The following is a 23,623-nucleotide window of genomic DNA, read 5'->3' as shown; positions in this document are numbered from 1 at the left end:
AGTTGTACATTAATCGTTAATATTTCTTCACTCGTGGTATTTTGTTTAATTCTTATGACATATTCTGAAAGAAAAATTCCTGCTGAAGATTTTCGTGTATGATTTATATATCAAAAAGTACAATTTATTTGAAACAAATGATTAAAACTTGTCGAACAAGCACACAGATTTTCTTGTCGATCTGTTTGAATTAGATTGTCATGAAAGTTTAAGGGGTGCTCTCGTCGAGGTCCGCGTTAGATAGATAATTACACTCTGTGTCAGTGCGAATTGCATATCATTGTAATCTGTCGTTCATTCGCACACATCGTTCAACAACCAAAGCCGCAAAATGTCAGACGCACCAGCACCAGTAGTAAAGACCCCAGCTAAGTCACCAAAGAAGAAAGCTGCAGCTAAACCAAAGAAAGTAGCTACTCATCCAAAATACAGCGAGATGGTCGGAAAGGCTATATCTGCTTTGAAAGAGCGTGGAGGCTCCAGCCGTCAAGCCATCCTTAAGTATATCTTAGCAAACTTCAGCGTTGGTAGCGATGCAAAAACAGTCAACACTCACTTGAAGTTAGCTCTGAAATCAGGAGTGAAGAGCAATAGCTTGAAACAGTCGAAGGGTACCGGCGCTTCTGGAAGCTTTAAGATTGGGGAAGTGGCTAAACCAGCTAAGAAACCAGCAAAGAAAGTAGTTAAACCTAAGCCGCCAAGCCAAAGAAGGCAAAGACACCTACCAAAAAGACTGCCGCAAAGAAACCTGCAGCAAAGAAACCAGCAGGTGAAAAGAAAGCAGCTAAACCAAAAGCAAAGAAACCAGCTGCAAAGAAACCTGCTGCAAAACCTGCTGCCAAATCTGCAAAGAAAGCCACAAAATCTCCCAAGAAGACAAAGGCTGCAGCTAAACCAAAGAAGGCAAAGACACCAAAGAAGAAGTAAATGAAGGAAGCATCATGATGCTTTTAAAGCTTAAACAGCCCTTTTAAGGGCTACCAAATTTTTTCAAAAAGAGTCTGAAATTGTTGCATGGTATTAGTCACAAATAAAATATAGCTTGTCCCATATTCTAAATCTCTCTTTCTTCTCTGCAATTTTTTTTACTATAAAGTCCATGTGTACTTGCTAAATTTTACTATCTTCCACTCTGGATCGTGCAGTAAGTATTTAGTTTTGCTTCTATCTTAAACCTGAAAAAAATCTTTTTTTTATACAAATTCTAGATCTGTTCAAAATTGCTTTACTTCCTAACTTTATATATCAAAAATTTTAACACTTCTGTGTCTACGACCATATCACGTTGAAAACACCGGTTCTCGTCCGATCACCGAAGTTAAGCAACGTCGAGCCCGGTTAGTACTTGGATGGGTGACCGCCTGGGAATACCGGGTGTTGTAGACCATTTTTTGTACCTATAATTTTGAATTTCTACCAAACATATTATTATTGTAAAGTTTTGCTTCTGAAAAAATCTATTTTATATAAATTTTGTTCAAAAATGCTACTACCTAACCTTATATATCAAAAACATTAACACTTCTGTGTCTACGACCATATCACGTTGAAAACACCGGTTCTCGTCCGATCACCGAAGTTAAGCAACGTCGAGCCCGGTTAGTACTTGGATGGGTGACCGCCTGGGAATACCGGGTGTTGTAGACATTTTTTTTACTTACAATTTTGCATTCCTACCAAACATAATTGTTGTATGATTTTTTTTAACTAATTTACTTGGATGTAATATTCAACATATCTAGCTATCAATGAATGAAGAAAACAGAAAATAAATCATTCATAAATTTATTTATTTTTCAATACCCATCTGCATGGTGAAATATTTTTACGTGAAATACATGCAAGTCAAGTTAGATACACTTAAGAATTCCACTCCTTCCACATGCATGTGGCTACATATATTTCTTTTTTTAAATTAGGTCTCGTAAAGGTCGTCTGTGATAATATGGTATCCGCCATTTGTCGTCATTTGAAATCGCCTCTTTTTTTTACCAGGGCTTATATGATTCACTATTTTTCTGAAAGGATTCTGATCAGCAAAAAAAAAATCATTATAGCAAAAACAAATAATAAACAATAAATACTAATTATATCTTGTAAAGTTCTAGTAAAAAATTCGAATATTTGAAACGTCTTTCATCTCGGTCAAGGAAGTCCCGGTTTCGAAGTTTGCCATCTTTGTGTGCTTTCATATCGAAGGCAAAATCTAAATTTCTGGGAAGTCTCTTTATTTCTACGTATATCTGAAAGCAAAAACATATAAAGAAATGATTTTACTACAAATGTATATCAGTTTTACGGCACAATCTAGTTTTTGTGAAATAATACAACACGTTTTCTGAGGAAGAATCGCACGAGAGAAATTGACAAGTTGTACATTAATCGTTAATATTTCTTCACTCGTGGTATTTTGTTTAATTCTTATGACATATTCTGAAAGAAAAATTCCTGCTGAAGATTTTCGTGTATGATTTATATATCAAAAAGTACAATTTATTTGAAACAAATGATTAAAACTTGTCGAACAAGCACACAGATTTTCTTGTCGATCTGTTTGAATTAGATTGTCATGAAAGTTTAAGGGTGCTCTCGTCGAGGTCCGCGTTAGATAGATAATTACACTCTGTGTCAGTGCGAATTGCATATCATTGTAATCTGTCGTTCATTCGCACACATCGTTCAACAACCAAAGCCGCAAAATGTCAGACGCACCAGCACCAGTAGTAAAGACCCCAGCTAAGTCACCAAAGAAGAAAGCTGCAGCTAAACCAAAGAAAGTAGCTACTCATCCAAAATACAGCGAGATGGTCGGAAAGGCTATATCTGCTTTGAAAGAGCGTGGAGGCTCCAGCCGTCAAGCCATCCTTAAGTATATCTTAGCAAACTTCAGCGTTGGTAGCGATGCAAAAACAGTCAACACTCACTTGAAGTTAGCTCTGAAATCAGGAGTGAAGAGCAATAGCTTGAAACAGTCGAAGGGTACCGGCGCTTCTGGAAGCTTTAAGATTGGGGAAGTGGCTAAACCAGCTAAGAAACCAGCAAAGAAAGTAGTTAAACCTAAAGCCGCCAAGCCAAAGAAGGCAAAGACACCTACCAAAAAGACTGCCGCAAAGAAACCTGCAGCAAAGAAACCAGCAGGTGAAAAGAAAGCAGCTAAACCAAAAGCAAAGAAACCAGCTGCAAAGAAACCTGCTGCAAAACCTGCTGCCAAATCTGCAAAGAAAGCCACAAAATCTCCCAAGAAGACAAAGGCTGCAGCTAAACCAAAGAAGGCAAAGACACCAAAGAAGAAGTAAATGAAGGAAGCATCATGATGCTTTTAAAGCTTAAACAGCCCTTTTAAGGGCTACCAAATTTTTTCAAAAAGAGTCTGAAATTGTTGCATGGTATTAGTCACAAATAAAATATAGCTTGTCCCATATTCTAAATCTCTCTTTCTTCTCTGCAATTTTTTTTACTATAAAGTCCATGTGTACTTGCTAAATTTTACTATCTTCCACTCTGGATCGTGCAGTAAGTATTTAGTTTTGCTTCTATCTTAAACCTGAAAAAAATCTTTTTTTTATACAAATTCTAGATCTGTTCAAAATTGCTTTACTTCCTAACTTTATATATCAAAAATTTTAACACTTCTGTGTCTACGACCATATCACGTTGAAAACACCGGTTCTCGTCCGATCACCGAAGTTAAGCAACGTCGAGCCCGGTTAGTACTTGGATGGGTGACCGCCTGGGAATACCGGGTGTTGTAGACATTTTTTGTACCTATAATTTTGAATTTCTACCAAACATATTATTATTGTAAAGTTTTGCTTCTGAAAAAAATCTATTTTATATAAATTTTGTTCAAAAATGCTACTACCTAACCTTATATATCAAAAACATTAACACTTCTGTGTCTACGACCATATCACGTTGAAAACACCGGTTCTCGTCCGATCACCGAAGTTAAGCAACGTCGAGCCCGGTTAGTACTTGGATGGGTGACCGCCTGGGAATACCGGGTGTTGTAGACATTTTTTTTTACTTACAATTTTGCATTCCTACCAAACATAATTGTTGTATGATTTTTTTTAACTAATTTACTTGGATGTAATATTCAACATATCTAGCTATCAATGAATGAAGAAAACAGAAAATAAATCATTCATAAATTTATTTATTTTTCAATACCCATCTGCATGGTGAAATATTTTTACGTGAAATACATGCAAGTCAAGTTAGATACACTTAAGAATTCCACTCCTTCCACATGCATGTGGCTACATATATTTCTTTTTTTAAATTAGGTCTCGTAAAGGTCGTCTGTGATAATATGGTATCCGCCATTTGTCGTCATTTGAAATCGCCTCTTTTTTTTACCAGGGCTTATATGATTCACTATTTTTCTGAAAGGATTCTGATCAGCAAAAAAAAAATCATTATAGCAAAAACAAATAATAAACAATAAATACTAATTATATCTTGTAAAGTTCTAGTAAAAAATTCGAATATTTGAAACGTCTTTCATCTCGGTCAAGGAAGTCCCGGTTTCGAAGTTTGCCATCTTTGTGTGCTTTCATATCGAAGGCAAAATCTAAATTTCTGGGAAGTCTCTTTATTTCTACGTATATCTGAAAGCAAAAACATATAAAGAAATGATTTTACTACAAATGTATATCAGTTTTACGGCACAATCTAGTTTTTGTGAAATAATACAACACGTTTTCTGAGGAAGAATCGCACGAGAGAAATTGACAAGTTGTACATTAATCGTTAATATTTCTTCACTCGTGGTATTTTGTTTAATTCTTATGACATATTCTGAAAGAAAAATTCCTGCTGAAGATTTTCGTGTATGATTTATATATCAAAAAGTACAATTTATTTGAAACAAATGATTAAAACTTGTCGAACAAGCACACAGATTTTCTTGTCGATCTGTTTGAATTAGATTGTCATGAAAGTTTAAGGGTGCTCTCGTCGAGGTCCGCGTTAGATAGATAATTACACTCTGTGTCAGTGCGAATTGCATATCATTGTAATCTGTCGTTCATTCGCACACATCGTTCAACAACCAAAGCCGCAAAATGTCAGACGCACCAGCACCAGTAGTAAAGACCCCAGCTAAGTCACCAAAGAAGAAAGCTGCAGCTAAACCAAAGAAAGTAGCTACTCATCCAAAATACAGCGAGATGGTCGGAAAGGCTATATCTGCTTTGAAAGAGCGTGGAGGCTCCAGCCGTCAAGCCATCCTTAAGTATATCTTAGCAAACTTCAGCGTTGGTAGCGATGCAAAAACAGTCAACACTCACTTGAAGTTAGCTCTGAAATCAGGAGTGAAGAGCAATAGCTTGAAACAGTCGAAGGGTACCGGCGCTTCTGGAAGCTTTAAGATTGGGGAAGTGGCTAAACCAGCTAAGAAACCAGCAAAGAAAGTAGTTAAACCTTAAAGCCGCCAAGCCAAAGAAGGCAAAGACACCTACCAAAAAGACTGCCGCAAAGAAACCTGCAGCAAAGAAACCAGCAGGTGAAAAGAAAGCAGCTAAACCAAAAGCAAAGAAACCAGCTGCAAAGAAACCTGCTGCAAAACCTGCTGCCAAATCTGCAAAGAAAGCCACAAAATCTCCCAAGAAGACAAAGGCTGCAGCTAAACCAAAGAAGGCAAAGACACCAAAGAAGAAGTAAATGAAGGAAGCATCATGATGCTTTTAAAGCTTAAACAGCCTTTTAAGGGCTACCAAATTTTTTCAAAAAGAGTCTGAAATTGTTGCATGGTATTAGTCACAAATAAAATATAGCTTGTCCCATATTCTAAATCTCTCTTTCTTCTCTGCAATTTTTTTTACTATAAAGTCCATGTGTACTTGCTAAATTTTACTATCTTCCACTCTGGATCGTGCAGTAAGTATTTAGTTTTGCTTCTATCTTAAACCTGAAAAAAATCTTTTTTTTATACAAATTCTAGATCTGTTCAAAATTGCTTTACTTCCTAACTTTATATATCAAAAATTTTAACACTTCTGTGTCTACGACCATATCACGTTGAAAACACCGGTTCTCGTCCGATCACCGAAGTTAAGCAACGTCGAGCCCGGTTAGTACTTGGATGGGTGACCGCCTGGGAATACCGGGTGTTGTAGACATTTTTTGTACCTATAATTTTGAATTTCTACCAAACATATTATTATTGTAAAGTTTTGCTTCTGAAAAAAATCTATTTTATATAAATTTTGTTCAAAAATGCTACTACCTAACCTTATATATCAAAAACATTAACACTTCTGTGTCTACGACCATATCACGTTGAAAACACCGGTTCTCGTCCGATCACCGAAGTTAAGCAACGTCGAGCCCGGTTAGTACTTGGATGGGTGACCGCCTGGGAATACCGGGTGTTGTAGACATTTTTTTTTACTTACAATTTTGCATTCCTACCAAACATAATTGTTGTATGATTTTTTTTAACTAATTTACTTGGATGTAATATTCAACATATCTAGCTATCAATGAATGAAGAAAACAGAAAATAAATCATTCATAAATTTATTTATTTTTCAATACCCATCTGCATGGTGAAATATTTTTACGTGAAATACATGCAAGTCAAGTTAGATACACTTAAGAATTCCACTCCTTCCACATGCATGTGGCTACATATATTTCTTTTTTTAAATTAGGTCTCGTAAAGGTCGTCTGTGATAATATGGTATCCGCCATTTGTCGTCATTTGAAATCGCCTCTTTTTTTTACCAGGGCTTATATGATTCACTATTTTTCTGAAAGGATTCTGATCAGCAAAAAAAAAATCATTATAGCAAAAACAAATAATAAACAATAAATACTAATTATATCTTGTAAAGTTCTAGTAAAAAATTCGAATATTTGAAACGTCTTTCATCTCGGTCAAGGAAGTCCCGGTTTCGAAGTTTGCCATCTTTGTGTGCTTTCATATCGAAGGCAAAATCTAAATTTCTGGGAAGTCTCTTTATTTCTACGTATATCTGAAAGCAAAAACATATAAAGAAATGATTTTACTACAAATGTATATCAGTTTTACGGCACAATCTAGTTTTTGTGAAATAATACAACACGTTTTCTGAGGAAGAATCGCACGAGAGAAATTGACAAGTTGTACATTAATCGTTAATATTTCTTCACTCGTGGTATTTTGTTTAATTCTTATGACATATTCTGAAAGAAAAATTCCTGCTGAAGATTTTCGTGTATGATTTATATATCAAAAAGTACAATTTATTTGAAACAAATGATTAAAACTTGTCGAACAAGCACACAGATTTTCTTGTCGATCTGTTTGAATTAGATTGTCATGAAAGTTTAAGGGTGCTCTCGTCGAGGTCCGCGTTAGATAGATAATTACACTCTGTGTCAGTGCGAATTGCATATCATTGTAATCTGTCGTTCATTCGCACACATCGTTCAACAACCAAAGCCGCAAAATGTCAGACGCACCAGCACCAGTAGTAAAGACCCCAGCTAAGTCACCAAAGAAGAAAGCTGCAGCTAAACCAAAGAAAGTAGCTACTCATCCAAAATACAGCGAGATGGTCGGAAAGGCTATATCTGCTTTGAAAGAGCGTGGAGGCTCCAGCCGTCAAGCCATCCTTAAGTATATCTTAGCAAACTTCAGCGTTGGTAGCGATGCAAAAACAGTCAACACTCACTTGAAGTTAGCTCTGAAATCAGGAGTGAAGAGCAATAGCTTGAAACAGTCGAAGGGTACCGGCGCTTCTGGAAGCTTTAAGATTGGGGAAGTGGCTAAACCAGCTAAGAAACCAGCAAAGAAAGTAGTTAAACCTAAAGCCGCCAAGCCAAAGAAGGCAAAGACACCTACCAAAAAGACTGCCGCAAAGAAACCTGCAGCAAAGAAACCAGCAGGTGAAAAGAAAGCAGCTAAACCAAAAGCAAAGAAACCAGCTGCAAAGAAACCTGCTGCAAAACCTGCTGCCAAATCTGCAAAGAAAGCCACAAAATCTCCCAAGAAGACAAAGGCTGCAGCTAAACCAAAGAAGGCAAAGACACCAAAGAAGAAGTAAATGAAGGAAGCATCATGATGCTTTTAAAGCTTAAACAGCCCTTTTAAGGGCTACCAAATTTTTTCAAAAAGAGTCTGAAATTGTTGCATGGTATTAGTCACAAATAAAATATAGCTTGTCCCATATTCTAAATCTCTCTTTCTTCTCTGCAATTTTTTTTACTATAAAGTCCATGTGTACTTGCTAAATTTTACTATCTTCCACTCTGGATCGTGCAGTAAGTATTTAGTTTTGCTTCTATCTTAAACCTGAAAAAAATCTTTTTTTTATACAAATTCTAGATCTGTTCAAAATTGCTTTACTTCCTAACTTTATATATCAAAAATTTTAACACTTCTGTGTCTACGACCATATCACGTTGAAAACACCGGTTCTCGTCCGATCACCGAAGTTAAGCAACGTCGAGCCCGGTTAGTACTTGGATGGGTGACCGCCTGGGAATACCGGGTGTTGTAGACATTTTTTGTACCTATAATTTTGAATTTCTACCAAACATATTATTATTGTAAAGTTTTGCTTCTGAAAAAAATCTATTTTATATAAATTTTGTTCAAAAATGCTACTACCTAACCTTATATATCAAAAACATTAACACTTCTGTGTCTACGACCATATCACGTTGAAAACACCGGTTCTCGTCCGATCACCGAAGTTAAGCAACGTCGAGCCCGGTTAGTACTTGGATGGGTGACCGCCTGGGAATACCGGGTGTTGTAGACATTTTTTTTTACTTACAATTTTGCATTCCTACCAAACATAATTGTTGTATGATTTTTTTTAACTAATTTACTTGGATGTAATATTCAACATATCTAGCTATCAATGAATGAAGAAAACAGAAAATAAATCATTCATAAATTTATTTATTTTTCAATACCCATCTGCATGGTGAAATATTTTTACGTGAAATACATGCAAGTCAAGTTAGATACACTTAAGAATTCCACTCCTTCCACATGCATGTGGCTACATATATTTCTTTTTTTAAATTAGGTCTCGTAAAGGTCGTCTGTGATAATATGGTATCCGCCATTTGTCGTCATTTGAAATCGCCTCTTTTTTTTACCAGGGCTTATATGATTCACTATTTTTCTGAAAGGATTCTGATCAGCAAAAAAAAAATCATTATAGCAAAAACAAATAATAAACAATAAATACTAATTATATCTTGTAAAGTTCTAGTAAAAAATTCGAATATTTGAAACGTCTTTCATCTCGGTCAAGGAAGTCCCGGTTTCGAAGTTTGCCATCTTTGTGTGCTTTCATATCGAAGGCAAAATCTAAATTTCTGGGAAGTCTCTTTATTTCTACGTATATCTGAAAGCAAAAACATATAAAGAAATGATTTTACTACAAATGTATATCAGTTTTACGGCACAATCTAGTTTTTGTGAAATAATACAACACGTTTTCTGAGGAAGAATCGCACGAGAGAAATTGACAAGTTGTACATTAATCGTTAATATTTCTTCACTCGTGGTATTTTGTTTAATTCTTATGACATATTCTGAAAGAAAAATTCCTGCTGAAGATTTTCGTGTATGATTTATATATCAAAAAGTACAATTTATTTGAAACAAATGATTAAAACTTGTCGAACAAGCACACAGATTTTCTTGTCGATCTGTTTGAATTAGATTGTCATGAAAGTTTAAGGGTGCTCTCGTCGAGGTCCGCGTTAGATAGATAATTACACTCTGTGTCAGTGCGAATTGCATATCATTGTAATCTGTCGTTCATTCGCACACATCGTTCAACAACCAAAGCCGCAAAATGTCAGACGCACCAGCACCAGTAGTAAAGACCCCAGCTAAGTCACCAAAGAAGAAAGCTGCAGCTAAACCAAAGAAAGTAGCTACTCATCCAAAATACAGCGAGATGGTCGGAAAGGCTATATCTGCTTTGAAAGAGCGTGGAGGCTCCAGCCGTCAAGCCATCCTTAAGTATATCTTAGCAAACTTCAGCGTTGGTAGCGATGCAAAAACAGTCAACACTCACTTGAAGTTAGCTCTGAAATCAGGAGTGAAGAGCAATAGCTTGAAACAGTCGAAGGGTACCGGCGCTTCTGGAAGCTTTAAGATTGGGGAAGTGGCTAAACCAGCTAAGAAACCAGCAAAGAAAGTAGTTAAACCTAAAGCCGCCAAGCCAAAGAAGGCAAAGACACCTACCAAAAAGACTGCCGCAAAGAAACCTGCAGCAAAGAAACCAGCAGGTGAAAAGAAAGCAGCTAAACCAAAAGCAAAGAAACCAGCTGCAAAGAAACCTGCTGCAAAACCTGCTGCCAAATCTGCAAAGAAAGCCACAAAATCTCCCAAGAAGACAAAGGCTGCAGCTAAACCAAAGAAGGCAAAGACACCAAAGAAGAAGTAAATGAAGGAAGCATCATGATGCTTTTAAAGCTTAAACAGCCCTTTTAAGGGCTACCAAATTTTTTCAAAAAGAGTCTGAAATTGTTGCATGGTATTAGTCACAAATAAAATATAGCTTGTCCCATATTCTAAATCTCTCTTTCTTCTCTGCAATTTTTTTTACTATAAAGTCCATGTGTACTTGCTAAATTTTACTATCTTCCACTCTGGATCGTGCAGTAAGTATTTAGTTTTGCTTCTATCTTAAACCTGAAAAAAATCTTTTTTTTATACAAATTCTAGATCTGTTCAAAATTGCTTTACTTCCTAACTTTATATATCAAAAATTTTAACACTTCTGTGTCTACGACCATATCACGTTGAAAACACCGGTTCTCGTCCGATCACCGAAGTTAAGCAACGTCGAGCCCGGTTAGTACTTGGATGGGTGACCGCCTGGGAATACCGGGTGTTGTAGACATTTTTTGTACCTATAATTTTGAATTTCTACCAAACATATTATTATTGTAAAGTTTTGCTTCTGAAAAAAATCTATTTTATATAAATTTTGTTCAAAAATGCTACTACCTAACCTTATATATCAAAAACATTAACACTTCTGTGTCTACGACCATATCACGTTGAAAACACCGGTTCTCGTCCGATCACCGAAGTTAAGCAACGTCGAGCCCGGTTAGTACTTGGATGGGTGACCGCCTGGGAATACCGGGTGTTGTAGACATTTTTTTTTACTTACAATTTTGCATTCCTACCAAACATAATTGTTGTATGATTTTTTTTTAACTAATTTACTTGGATGTAATATTCAACATATCTAGCTATCAATGAATGAAGAAAACAGAAAATAAATCATTCATAAATTTATTTATTTTTCAATACCCATCTGCATGGTGAAATATTTTTACGTGAAATACATGCAAGTCAAGTTAGATACACTTAAGAATTCCACTCCTTCCACATGCATGTGGCTACATATATTTCTTTTTTTAAATTAGGTCTCGTAAAGGTCGTCTGTGATAATATGGTATCCGCCATTTGTCGTCATTTGAAATCGCCTCTTTTTTTTACCAGGGCTTATATGATTCACTATTTTTCTGAAAGGATTCTGATCAGCAAAAAAAAAATCATTATAGCAAAAACAAATAATAAACAATAAATACTAATTATATCTTGTAAAGTTCTAGTAAAAAATTCGAATATTTGAAACGTCTTTCATCTCGGTCAAGGAAGTCCCGGTTTCGAAGTTTGCCATCTTTGTGTGCTTTCATATCGAAGGCAAAATCTAAATTTCTGGGAAGTCTCTTTATTTCTACGTATATCTGAAAGCAAAAACATATAAAGAAATGATTTTACTACAAATGTATATCAGTTTTACGGCACAATCTAGTTTTTGTGAAATAATACAACACGTTTTCTGAGGAAGAATCGCACGAGAGAAATTGACAAGTTGTACATTAATCGTTAATATTTCTTCACTCGTGGTATTTTGTTTAATTCTTATGACATATTCTGAAAGAAAAATTCCTGCTGAAGATTTTCGTGTATGATTTATATATCAAAAAGTACAATTTATTTGAAACAAATGATTAAAACTTGTCGAACAAGCACACAGATTTTCTTGTCGATCTGTTTGAATTAGATTGTCATGAAAGTTTAAGGGTGCTCTCGTCGAGGTCCGCGTTAGATAGATAATTACACTCTGTGTCAGTGCGAATTGCATATCATTGTAATCTGTCGTTCATTCGCACACATCGTTCAACAACCAAAGCCGCAAAATGTCAGACGCACCAGCACCAGTAGTAAAGACCCCAGCTAAGTCACCAAAGAAGAAAGCTGCAGCTAAACCAAAGAAAGTAGCTACTCATCCAAAATACAGCGAGATGGTCGGAAAGGCTATATCTGCTTTGAAAGAGCGTGGAGGCTCCAGCCGTCAAGCCATCCTTAAGTATATCTTAGCAAACTTCAGCGTTGGTAGCGATGCAAAAACAGTCAACACTCACTTGAAGTTAGCTCTGAAATCAGGAGTGAAGAGCAATAGCTTGAAACAGTCGAAGGGTACCGGCGCTTCTGGAAGCTTTAAGATTGGGGAAGTGGCTAAACCAGCTAAGAAACCAGCAAAGAAAGTAGTTAAACCTAAAGCCGCCAAGCCAAAGAAGGCAAAGACACCTACCAAAAAGACTGCCGCAAAGAAACCTGCAGCAAAGAAACCAGCAGGTGAAAAGAAAGCAGCTAAACCAAAAGCAAAGAAACCAGCTGCAAAGAAACCTGCTGCAAAACCTGCTGCCAAATCTGCAAAGAAAGCCACAAAATCTCCCAAGAAGACAAAGGCTGCAGCTAAACCAAAGAAGGCAAAGACACCAAAGAAGAAGTAAATGAAGGAAGCATCATGATGCTTTTAAAGCTTAAACAGCCCTTTTAAGGGCTACCAAATTTTTTCAAAAAGAGTCTGAAATTGTTGCATGGTATTAGTCACAAATAAAATATAGCTTGTCCCATATTCTAAATCTCTCTTTCTTCTCTGCAATTTTTTTTACTATAAAGTCCATGTGTACTTGCTAAATTTTACTATCTTCCACTCTGGATCGTGCAGTAAGTATTTAGTTTTGCTTCTATCTTAAACCTGAAAAAAATCTTTTTTTTATACAAATTCTAGATCTGTTCAAAATTGCTTTACTTCCTAACTTTATATATCAAAAATTTTAACACTTCTGTGTCTACGACCATATCACGTTGAAAACACCGGTTCTCGTCCGATCACCGAAGTTAAGCAACGTCGAGCCCGGTTAGTACTTGGATGGGTGACCGCCTGGGAATACCGGGTGTTGTAGACATTTTTTGTACCTATAATTTTGAATTTCTACCAAACATATTATTATTGTAAAGTTTTGCTTCTGAAAAAAATCTATTTTATATAAATTTTGTTCAAAAATGCTACTACCTAACCTTATATATCAAAAACATTAACACTTCTGTGTCTACGACCATATCACGTTGAAAACACCGGTTCTCGTCCGATCACCGAAGTTAAGCAACGTCGAGCCCGGTTAGTACTTGGATGGGTGACCGCCTGGGAATACCGGGTGTTGTAGACATTTTTTTTTACTTACAATTTTGCATTCCTACCAAACATAATTGTTGTATGATTTTTTTTTAACTAATTTACTTGGATGTAATATTCAACATATCTAGCTATCAATGAATGAAGAAAACAGAAAATAAATCATTCATAAATTTATTTATTTTTCAATACCCATCTGCATGGTGAAATATTTTTACGTGAAATACATGCAAGTCAAGTTAGATACACTTAAGAATTCCACTCCTTCCACATGCATGTGGCTACATATATTTCTTTTTTTAAATTAGGTCTCGTAAAGGTCGTCTGTGATAATATGGTATCCGCCATTTGTCGTCATTTGAAATCGCCTCTTTTTTTTACCAGGGCTTATATGATTCACTATTTTTCTGAAAGGATTCTGATCAGCAAAAAAAAAATCATTATAGCAAAAACAAATAATAAACAATAAATACTAATTATATCTTGTAAAGTTCTAGTAAAAAATTCGAATATTTGAAACGTCTTTCATCTCGGTCAAGGAAGTCCCGGTTTCGAAGTTTGCCATCTTTGTGTGCTTTCATATCGAAGGCAAAATCTAAATTTCTGGGAAGTCTCTTTATTTCTACGTATATCTGAAAGCAAAAACATATAAAGAAATGATTTTACTACAAATGTATATCAGTTTTACGGCACAATCTAGTTTTTGTGAAATAATACAACACGTTTTCTGAGGAAGAATCGCACGAGAGAAATTGACAAGTTGTACATTAATCGTTAATATTTCTTCACTCGTGGTATTTTGTTTAATTCTTATGACATATTCTGAAAGAAAAATTCCTGCTGAAGATTTTCGTGTATGATTTATATATCAAAAAGTACAATTTATTTGAAACAAATGATTAAAACTTGTCGAACAAGCACACAGATTTTCTTGTCGATCTGTTTGAATTAGATTGTCATGAAAGTTTAAGGGTGCTCTCGTCGAGGTCCGCGTTAGATAGATAATTACACTCTGTGTCAGTGCGAATTGCATATCATTGTAATCTGTCGTTCATTCGCACACATCGTTCAACAACCAAAGCCGCAAAATGTCAGACGCACCAGCACCAGTAGTAAAGACCCCAGCTAAGTCACCAAAGAAGAAAGCTGCAGCTAAACCAAAGAAAGTAGCTACTCATCCAAAATACAGCGAGATGGTCGGAAAGGCTATATCTGCTTTGAAAGAGCGTGGAGGCTCCAGCCGTCAAGCCATCCTTAAGTATATCTTAGCAAACTTCAGCGTTGGTAGCGATGCAAAAACAGTCAACACTCACTTGAAGTTAGCTCTGAAATCAGGAGTGAAGAGCAATAGCTTGAAACAGTCGAAGGGTACCGGCGCTTCTGGAAGCTTTAAGATTGGGGAAGTGGCTAAACCAGCTAAGAAACCAGCAAAGAAAGTAGTTAAACCTAAAGCCGCCAAGCCAAAGAAGGCAAAGACACCTACCAAAAAGACTGCCGCAAAGAAACCTGCAGCAAAGAAACCAGCAGGTGAAAAGAAAGCAGCTAAACCAAAAGCAAAGAAACCAGCTGCAAAGAAACCTGCTGCAAAACCTGCTGCCAAATCTGCAAAGAAAGCCACAAAATCTCCCAAGAAGACAAAGGCTGCAGCTAAACCAAAGAAGGCAAAGACACCAAAGAAGAAGTAAATGAAGGAAGCATCATGATGCTTTTAAAGCTTAAACAGCCCTTTTAAGGGCTACCAAATTTTTTCAAAAAGAGTCTGAAATTGTTGCATGGTATTAGTCACAAATAAAATATAGCTTGTCCCATATTCTAAATCTCTCTTTCTTCTCTGCAATTTTTTTTACTATAAAGTCCATGTGTACTTGCTAAATTTTACTATCTTCCACTCTGGATCGTGCAGTAAGTATTTAGTTTTGCTTCTATCTTAAACCTGAAAAAAATCTTTTTTTTATACAAATTCTAGATCTGTTCAAAATTGCTTTACTTCCTAACTTTATATATCAAAAATTTTAACACTTCTGTGTCTACGACCATATCACGTTGAAAACACCGGTTCTCGTCCGATCACCGAAGTTAAGCAACGTCGAGCCCGGTTAGTACTTGGATGGGTGACCGCCTGGGAATACCGGGTGTTGTAGACATTTTTTGTACCTATAATTTTGAATTTCTACCAAACATATTATTATTGTAAAGTTTTGCTTCTGAAAAAAATCTATTTTATATAAATTTTGTTCAAAAATGCTACTACCTAACCTTATATATCAAAAACATTAACACTTCTGTGTCTACGACCATATCACGTTGAAAACACCGGTTCTCGTCCGATCACCGAAGTTAAGCAACGTCGAGCCCGGTTAGTACTTGGATGGGTGACCGCCTGGGAATACCGGGTGTTGTAGACATTTTTTTTTACTTACAATTTTGCATTCCTACCAAACATAATTGTTGTATGATTTTTTTTAACTAATTTACTTGGATGTAATATTCAACATATCTAGCTATCAATGAATGAAGAAAACAGAAAATAAATCATTCATAAATTTATTTATTTTTCAATACCCATCTGCATGGTGAAATATTTTTACGTGAAATACATGCAAGTCAAGTTAGATACACTTAAGAATTCCACTCCTTCCACATGCATGTGGCTACATATATTTCTTTTTTTAAATTAGGTCTCGTAAAGGTCGTCTGTGATAATATGGTATCCGCCATTTGTCGTCATTTGAAATCGCCTCTTTTTTTTACCAGGGCTTATATGATTCACTATTTTTCTGAAAGGATTCTGATCAGCAAAAAAAAAATCATTATAGCAAAAACAAATAATAAACAATAAATACTAATTATATCTTGTAAAGTTCTAGTAAAAAATTCGAATATTTGAAACGTCTTTCATCTCGGTCAAGGAAGTCCCGGTTTCGAAGTTTGCCATCTTTGTGTGCTTTCATATCGAAGGCAAAATCTAAATTTCTGGGAAGTCTCTTTATTTCTACGTATATCTGAAAGCAAAAACATATAAAGAAATGATTTTACTACAAATGTATATCAGTTTTACGGCACAATCTAGTTTTTGTGAAATAATACAACACGTTTTCTGAGGAAGAATCGCACGAGAGAAATTGACAAGTTGTACATTAATCGTTAATATTTCTTCACTCGTGGTATTTTGTTTAATTCTTATGACATATTCTGAAAGAAAAATTCCTGCTGAAGATTTTCGTGTATGATTTATATATCAAAAAGTACAATTTATTTGAAACAAATGATTAAAACTTGTCGAACAAGCACACAGATTTTCTTGTCGATCTGTTTGAATTAGATTGTCATGAAAGTTTAAGGGTGCTCTCGTCGAGGTCCGCGTTAGATAGATAATTACACTCTGTGTCAGTGCGAATTGCATATCATTGTAATCTGTCGTTCATTCGCACACATCGTTCAACAACCAAAGCCGCAAAATGTCAGACGCACCAGCACCAGTAGTAAAGACCCCAGCTAAGTCACCAAAGAAGAAAGCTGCAGCTAAACCAAAGAAAGTAGCTACTCATCCAAAATACAGCGAGATGGTCGGAAAGGCTATATCTGCTTTGAAAGAGCGTGGAGGCTCCAGCCGTCAAGCCATCCTTAAGTATATCTTAGCAAACTTCAGCGTTGGTAGCGATGCAAAAACAGTCAACACTCACTTGAAGTTAGCTCTGAAATCAGGAGTGAAGAGCAATAGCTTGAAACAGTCGAAGGGTACCGGCGCTTCTGGAAGCTTTAAGATTGGGGAAGTGGCTAAACCAGCTAAGAAACCAGCAAAGAAAGTAGTTAAACCTAAAGCCGCCAAGCCAAAGAAGGCAAAGACACCTACCAAAAAGACTGCCGCAAAGAAACCTGCAGCAAAGAAACCAGCAGGTGAAAAGAAAGCAGCTAAACCAAAAGCAAAGAAACCAGCTGCAAAGAAACCTGCTGCAAAACCTGCTGCCAAATCTGCAAAGAAAGCCACAAAATCTCCCAAGAAGACAAAGGCTGCAGCTAAACCAAAGAAGGCAAAGACACCAAAGAAGAAGTAAATGAAGGAAGCATCATGATGCTTTTAAAGCTTAAACAGCCCTTTTAAGGGCTACCAAATTTTTTCAAAAAGAGTCTGAAATTGTTGCATGGTATTAGTCACAAATAAAATATAGCTTGTCCCATATTCTAAATCTCTCTTTCTTCTCTGCAATTTTTTTTACTATAAAGTCCATGTGTACTTGCTAAATTTTACTATCTTCCACTCTGGATCGTGCAGTAAGTATTTAGTTTTGCTTCTATCTTAAACCTGAAAAAAATCTTTTTTTTATACAAATTCTAGATCTGTTCAAAATTGCTTTACTTCCTAACTTTATATATCAAAAATTTTAACACTTCTGTGTCTACGACCATATCACGTTGAAAACACCGGTTCTCGTCCGATCACCGAAGTTAAGCAACGTCGAGCCCGGTTAGTACTTGGATGGGTGACCGCCTGGGAATACCGGGTGTTGTAGACATTTTTTGTACCTATAATTTTGAATTTCTACCAAACATATTATTATTGTAAAGTTTTGCTTCTGAAAAAAATCTATTTTATATAAATTTTGTTCAAAAATGCTACTACCTAACCTTATATATCAAAAACATTAACACTTCTGTGTCTACGACCATATCACGTTGAAAACACCGGTTCTCGTCCGATCACCGAAGTTAAGCAACGTCGAGCCCGGTTAGTACTTGGATGGGTGACCGCCTGGGAATACCGGGTGTTGTAGACATTTTTTTTTACTTACAATTTTGCATTCCTACCAAACATAATTGTTGTATGATTTTTTTTAACTAATTTACTTGGATGTAATATTCAACATATCTAGCTATCAATGAATGAAGAAAACAGAAAATAAATCATTCATAAATTTATTTATTTTTCAATACCCATCTGCATGGTGAAATATTTTTACGTGAAATACATGCAAGTCAAGTTAGATACACTTAAGAATTCCACTCCTTCCACATGCATGTGGCTACATATATTTCTTTTTTTAAATTAGGTCTCGTAAAGGTCGTCTGTGATAATATGGTATCCGCCATTTGTCGTCATTTGAAATCGCCTCTTTTTTTTACCAGGGCTTATATGATTCACTATTTTTCTGAAAGGATTCTGATCAGCAAAAAAAAAATCATTATAGCAAAAACAAATAATAAACAATAAATACTAATTATATCTTGTAAAGTTCTAGTAAAAAATTCGAATATTTGAAACGTCTTTCATCTCGGTCAAGGAAGTCCCGGTTTCGAAGTTTGCCATCTTTGTGTGCTTTCATATCGAAGGCAAAATCTAAATTTCTGGGAAGTCTCTTTATTTCTACGTATATCTGAAAGCAAAAACATATAAAGAAATGATTTTACTACAAATGTATATCAGTTTTACGGCACAATCTAGTTTTTGTGAAATAATACAACACGTTTTCTGAGGAAGAATCGCACGAGAGAAATTGACAAGTTGTACATTAATCGTTAATATTTCTTCACTCGTGGTATTTTGTTTAATTCTTATGACATATTCTGAAAGAAAAATTCCTGCTGAAGATTTTCGTGTATGATTTATATATCAAAAAGTACAATTTATTTGAAACAAATGATTAAAACTTGTCGAACAAGCACACAGATTTTCTTGTCGATCTGTTTGAATTAGATTGTCATGAAAGTTTAAGGGTGCTCTCGTCGAGGTCCGCGTTAGATAGATAATTACACTCTGTTTCAGTGCGAATTGCATATCATTGTAATCTGTCGTTCATTCGCACACATCGTTCAACAACCAAAGCCGCAAAATGTCAGACGCACCAGCACCAGTAGTAAAGACCCCAGCTAAGTCACCAAAGAAGAAAGCTGCAGCTAAACCAAAGAAAGTAGCTACTCATCCAAAATACAGCGAGATGGTCGGAAAGGCTATATCTGCTTTGAAAGAGCGTGGAGGCTCCAGCCGTCAAGCCATCCTTAAGTATATCTTAGCAAACTTCAGCGTTGGTAGCGATGCAAAAACAGTCAACACTCACTTGAAGTTAGCTCTGAAATCAGGAGTGAAGAGCAATAGCTTGAAACAGTCGAAGGGTACCGGCGCTTCTGGAAGCTTTAAGATTGGGGAAGTGGCTAAACCAGCTAAGAAACCAGCAAAGAAAGTAGTTAAACCTAAAGCCGCCAAGCCAAAGAAGGCAAAGACACCTACCAAAAAGACTGCCGCAAAGAAACCTGCAGCAAAGAAACCAGCAGGTGAAAAGAAAGCAGCTAAACCAAAAGCAAAGAAACCAGCTGCAAAGAAACCTGCTGCAAAACCTGCTGCCAAATCTGCAAAGAAAGCCACAAAATCTCCCAAGAAGACAAAGGCTGCAGCTAAACCAAAGAAGGCAAAGACACCAAAGAAGAAGTAAATGAAGGAAGCATCATGATGCTTTTAAAGCTTAAACAGCCCTTTTAAGGGCTACCAAATTTTTTCAAAAAGAGTCTGAAATTGTTGCATGGTATTAGTCACAAATAAAATATAGCTTGTCCCATATTCTAAATCTCTCTTTCTTCTCTGCAATTTTTTTTACTATAAAGTCCATGTGTACTTGCTAAATTTTACTATCTTCCACTCTGGATCGTGCAGTAAGTATTTAGTTTTGCTTCTATCTTAAACCTGAAAAAAATCTTTTTTTTATACAAATTCTAGATCTGTTCAAAATTGCTTTACTTCCTAACTTTATATATCAAAAATTTTAACACTTCTGTGTCTACGACCATATCACGTTGAAAACACCGGTTCTCGTCCGATCACCGAAGTTAAGCAACGTCGAGCCCGGTTAGTACTTGGATGGGTGACCGCCTGGGAATACCGGGTGTTGTAGACATTTTTTGTACCTATAATTTTGAATTTCTACCAAACATATTATTATTGTAAAGTTTTGCTTCTGAAAAAAATCTATTTTATATAAATTTTGTTCAAAAATGCTACTACCTAACCTTATATATCAAAAACATTAACACTTCTGTGTCTACGACCATATCACGTTGAAAACACCGGTTCTCGTCCGATCACCGAAGTTAAGCAACGTCGAGCCCGGTTAGTACTTGGATGGGTGACCGCCTGGGAATACCGGGTGTTGTAGACATTTTTTTTTACTTACAATTTTGCATTCCTACCAAACATAATTGTTGTATGATTTTTTTTAACTAATTTACTTGGATGTAATATTCAACATATCTAGCTATCAATGAATGAAGAAAACAGAAAATAAATCATTCATAAATTTATTTATTTTTCAATACCCATCTGCATGGTGAAATATTTTTACGTGAAATACATGCAAGTCAAGTTAGATACACTTAAGAATTCCACTCCTTCCACATGCATGTGGCTACATATATTTCTTTTTTTAAATTAGGTCTCGTAAAGGTCGTCTGTGATAATATGGTATCCGCCATTTGTCGTCATTTGAAATCGCCTCTTTTTTTTACCAGGGCTTATATGATTCACTATTTTTCTGAAAGGATTCTGATCAGCAAAAAAAAAATCATTATAGCAAAAACAAATAATAAACAATAAATACTAATTATATCTTGTAAAGTTCTAGTAAAAAATTCGAATATTTGAAACGTCTTTCATCTCGGTCAAGGAAGTCCCGGTTTCGAAGTTTGCCATCTTTGTGTGCTTTCATATCGAAGGCAAAATCTAAATTTCTGGGAAGTCTCTTTATTTCTACGTATATCTGAAAGCAAAAACATATAAAGAAATGATTTTACTACAAATGTATATCAGTTTTACGGCACAATCTAGTTTTTGTGAAATAATACAACACGTTTTCTGAGGAAGAATCGCACGAGAGAAATTGACAAGTTGTACATTAATCGTTAATATTTCTTCACTCGTGGTATTTTGTTTAATTCTTATGACATATTCTGAAAGAAAAATTCCTGCTGAAGATTTTCGTGTATGATTTATATATCAAAAAGTACAATTTATTTGAAACAAATGATTAAAACTTGTCGAACAAGCACACAGATTTTCTTGTCGATCTGTTTGAATTAGATTGTCATGAAAGTTTAAGGGTGCTCTCGTCGAGGTCCGCGTTAGATAGATAATTACACTCTGTGTCAGTGCGAATTGCATATCATTGTAATCTGTCGTTCATTCGCACACATCGTTCAACAACCAAAGCCGCAAAATGTCAGACGCACCAGCACCAGTAGTAAAGACCCCAGCTAAGTCACCAAAGAAGAAAGCTGCAGCTAAACCAAAGAAAGTAGCTACTCATCCAAAATACAGCGAGATGGTCGGAAAGGCTATATCTGCTTTGAAAGAGCGTGGAGGCTCCAGCCGTCAAGCCATCCTTAAGTATATCTTAGCAAACTTCAGCGTTGGTAGCGATGCAAAAACAGTCAACACTCACTTGAAGTTAGCTCTGAAATCAGGAGTGAAGAGCAATAGCTTGAAACAGTCGAAGGGTACCGGCGCTTCTGGAAGCTTTAAGATTGGGGAAGTGGCTAAACCAGCTAAGAAACCAGCAAAGAAAGTAGTTAAACCTAAAGCCGCCAAGCCAAAGAAGGCAAAGACACCTACCAAAAAGACTGCCGCAAAGAAACCTGCAGCAAAGAAACCAGCAGGTGAAAAGAAAGCAGCTAAACCAAAAGCAAAGAAACCAGCTGCAAAGAAACCTGCTGCAAAACCTGCTGCCAAATCTGCAAAGAAAGCCACAAAATCTCCCAAGAAGACAAAGGCTGCAGCTAAACCAAAGAAGGCAAAGACACCAAAGAAGAAGTAAATGAAGGAAGCATCATGATGCTTTTAAAGCTTAAACAGCCCTTTTAAGGGCTACCAAATTTTTTCAAAAAGAGTCTGAAATTGTTGCATGGTATTAGTCACAAATAAAATATAGCTTGTCCCATATTCTAAATCTCTCTTTCTTCTCTGCAATTTTTTTTACTATAAAGTCCATGTGTACTTGCTAAATTTTACTATCTTCCACTCTGGATCGTGCAGTAAGTATTTAGTTTTGCTTCTATCTTAAACCTGAAAAAAATCTTTTTTTTATACAAATTCTAGATCTGTTCAAAATTGCTTTACTTCCTAACTTTATATATCAAAAATTTTAACACTTCTGTGTCTACGACCATATCACGTTGAAAACACCGGTTCTCGTCCGATCACCGAAGTTAAGCAACGTCGAGCCCGGTTAGTACTTGGATGGGTGACCGCCTGGGAATACCGGGTGTTGTAGACATTTTTTGTACCTATAATTTTGAATTTCTACCAAACATATTATTATTGTAAAGTTTTGCTTCTGAAAAAAATCTATTTTATATAAATTTTGTTCAAAAATGCTACTACCTAACCTTATATATCAAAAACATTAACACTTCTGTGTCTACGACCATATCACGTTGAAAACACCGGTTCTCGTCCGATCACCGAAGTTAAGCAACGTCGAGCCCGGTTAGTACTTGGATGGGTGACCGCCTGGGAATACCGGGTGTTGTAGACATTTTTTTTTACTTACAATTTTGCATTCCTACCAAACATAATTGTTGTATGATTTTTTTTAACTAATTTACTTGGATGTAATATTCAACATATCTAGCTATCAATGAATGAAGAAAACAGAAAATAAATCATTCATAAATTTATTTATTTTTCAATACCCATCTGCATGGTGAAATATTTTTACGTGAAATACATGCAAGTCAAGTTAGATACACTTAAGAATTCCACTCCTTCCACATGCATGTGGCTACATATATTTCTTTTTTTAAATTAGGTCTCGTAAAGGTCGTCTGTGATAATATGGTATCCGCCATTTGTCGTCATTTGAAATCGCCTCTTTTTTTTACCAGGGCTTATATGATTCACTATTTTTCTGAAAGGATTCTGATCAGCAAAAAAAAAATCATTATAGCAAAAACAAATAATAAACAATAAATACTAATTATATCTTGTAAAGTTCTAGTAAAAAATTCGAATATTTGAAACGTCTTTCATCTCGGTCAAGGAAGTCCCGGTTTCGAAGTTTGCCATCTTTGTGTGCTTTCATATCGAAGGCAAAATCTAAATTTCTGGGAAGTCTCTTTATTTCTACGTATATCTGAAAGCAAAAACATATAAAGAAATGATTTTACTACAAATGTATATC

At 35.8% G+C, this 23,623-nt stretch overlaps 20 non-coding genes across 20 annotated transcripts; all 20 read left to right on the top strand.

The window, feature by feature from the left end:
- The first annotated feature begins 1,267 nt into the window (after window positions 1-1,267).
- On the top strand, window positions 1,268-1,386 carry LOC143060278 (5S ribosomal RNA). The gene has a single exon (XR_012973971.1). It is a non-coding gene; the product is annotated as a 5S ribosomal RNA (ribosomal RNA).
- A 142-nt stretch (window positions 1,387-1,528) lies between these two features.
- Window positions 1,529-1,647, top strand: LOC143060294 (5S ribosomal RNA). Its single transcript, XR_012973986.1, has one exon. It is a non-coding gene; the product is annotated as a 5S ribosomal RNA (ribosomal RNA).
- Window positions 1,648-3,636: 1,989 nt separating this feature from the next.
- On the top strand, window positions 3,637-3,755 carry LOC143060293 (5S ribosomal RNA). Its single transcript, XR_012973985.1, has one exon. It is a non-coding gene; the product is annotated as a 5S ribosomal RNA (ribosomal RNA).
- A 142-nt stretch (window positions 3,756-3,897) lies between these two features.
- LOC143060292 (5S ribosomal RNA) lies at window positions 3,898-4,016 on the top strand. Its single transcript, XR_012973984.1, has one exon. It is a non-coding gene; the product is annotated as a 5S ribosomal RNA (ribosomal RNA).
- Window positions 4,017-6,006: 1,990 nt separating this feature from the next.
- Window positions 6,007-6,125, top strand: LOC143060291 (5S ribosomal RNA). The gene has a single exon (XR_012973983.1). It is a non-coding gene; the product is annotated as a 5S ribosomal RNA (ribosomal RNA).
- A 142-nt stretch (window positions 6,126-6,267) lies between these two features.
- Window positions 6,268-6,386, top strand: LOC143060290 (5S ribosomal RNA). Its single transcript, XR_012973982.1, has one exon. It is a non-coding gene; the product is annotated as a 5S ribosomal RNA (ribosomal RNA).
- Window positions 6,387-8,376: 1,990 nt separating this feature from the next.
- LOC143060289 (5S ribosomal RNA) lies at window positions 8,377-8,495 on the top strand. Its single transcript, XR_012973981.1, has one exon. It is a non-coding gene; the product is annotated as a 5S ribosomal RNA (ribosomal RNA).
- Window positions 8,496-8,637: 142 nt separating this feature from the next.
- LOC143060288 (5S ribosomal RNA) lies at window positions 8,638-8,756 on the top strand. The gene has a single exon (XR_012973980.1). It is a non-coding gene; the product is annotated as a 5S ribosomal RNA (ribosomal RNA).
- Window positions 8,757-10,746: 1,990 nt separating this feature from the next.
- On the top strand, window positions 10,747-10,865 carry LOC143060286 (5S ribosomal RNA). Its single transcript, XR_012973979.1, has one exon. It is a non-coding gene; the product is annotated as a 5S ribosomal RNA (ribosomal RNA).
- A 142-nt stretch (window positions 10,866-11,007) lies between these two features.
- Window positions 11,008-11,126, top strand: LOC143060285 (5S ribosomal RNA). The gene has a single exon (XR_012973978.1). It is a non-coding gene; the product is annotated as a 5S ribosomal RNA (ribosomal RNA).
- Window positions 11,127-13,117: 1,991 nt separating this feature from the next.
- Window positions 13,118-13,236, top strand: LOC143060283 (5S ribosomal RNA). Its single transcript, XR_012973976.1, has one exon. It is a non-coding gene; the product is annotated as a 5S ribosomal RNA (ribosomal RNA).
- A 142-nt stretch (window positions 13,237-13,378) lies between these two features.
- LOC143060282 (5S ribosomal RNA) lies at window positions 13,379-13,497 on the top strand. Its single transcript, XR_012973975.1, has one exon. It is a non-coding gene; the product is annotated as a 5S ribosomal RNA (ribosomal RNA).
- A 1,991-nt stretch (window positions 13,498-15,488) lies between these two features.
- Window positions 15,489-15,607, top strand: LOC143060281 (5S ribosomal RNA). The gene has a single exon (XR_012973974.1). It is a non-coding gene; the product is annotated as a 5S ribosomal RNA (ribosomal RNA).
- Window positions 15,608-15,749: 142 nt separating this feature from the next.
- Window positions 15,750-15,868, top strand: LOC143060280 (5S ribosomal RNA). Its single transcript, XR_012973973.1, has one exon. It is a non-coding gene; the product is annotated as a 5S ribosomal RNA (ribosomal RNA).
- A 1,990-nt stretch (window positions 15,869-17,858) lies between these two features.
- On the top strand, window positions 17,859-17,977 carry LOC143060279 (5S ribosomal RNA). The gene has a single exon (XR_012973972.1). It is a non-coding gene; the product is annotated as a 5S ribosomal RNA (ribosomal RNA).
- A 142-nt stretch (window positions 17,978-18,119) lies between these two features.
- LOC143060346 (5S ribosomal RNA) lies at window positions 18,120-18,238 on the top strand. Its single transcript, XR_012974036.1, has one exon. It is a non-coding gene; the product is annotated as a 5S ribosomal RNA (ribosomal RNA).
- A 1,990-nt stretch (window positions 18,239-20,228) lies between these two features.
- LOC143060345 (5S ribosomal RNA) lies at window positions 20,229-20,347 on the top strand. Its single transcript, XR_012974035.1, has one exon. It is a non-coding gene; the product is annotated as a 5S ribosomal RNA (ribosomal RNA).
- Window positions 20,348-20,489: 142 nt separating this feature from the next.
- Window positions 20,490-20,608, top strand: LOC143060344 (5S ribosomal RNA). The gene has a single exon (XR_012974034.1). It is a non-coding gene; the product is annotated as a 5S ribosomal RNA (ribosomal RNA).
- A 1,990-nt stretch (window positions 20,609-22,598) lies between these two features.
- LOC143060343 (5S ribosomal RNA) lies at window positions 22,599-22,717 on the top strand. Its single transcript, XR_012974033.1, has one exon. It is a non-coding gene; the product is annotated as a 5S ribosomal RNA (ribosomal RNA).
- Window positions 22,718-22,859: 142 nt separating this feature from the next.
- On the top strand, window positions 22,860-22,978 carry LOC143060342 (5S ribosomal RNA). The gene has a single exon (XR_012974032.1). It is a non-coding gene; the product is annotated as a 5S ribosomal RNA (ribosomal RNA).
- The last annotated feature ends 645 nt before the right edge of the window (window positions 22,979-23,623 follow it).

The sequence above is a fragment of the Mytilus galloprovincialis genome, unplaced genomic scaffold (genome assembly GCF_965363235.1).
Source record: "Mytilus galloprovincialis unplaced genomic scaffold, xbMytGall1.hap1.1 HAP1_SCAFFOLD_109, whole genome shotgun sequence".
In the NCBI taxonomy this organism is placed as follows: Eukaryota; Metazoa; Mollusca; class Bivalvia; order Mytilida; family Mytilidae; genus Mytilus; species Mytilus galloprovincialis.
This window is presented reverse-complemented; position numbering and strand designations above follow the sequence as displayed.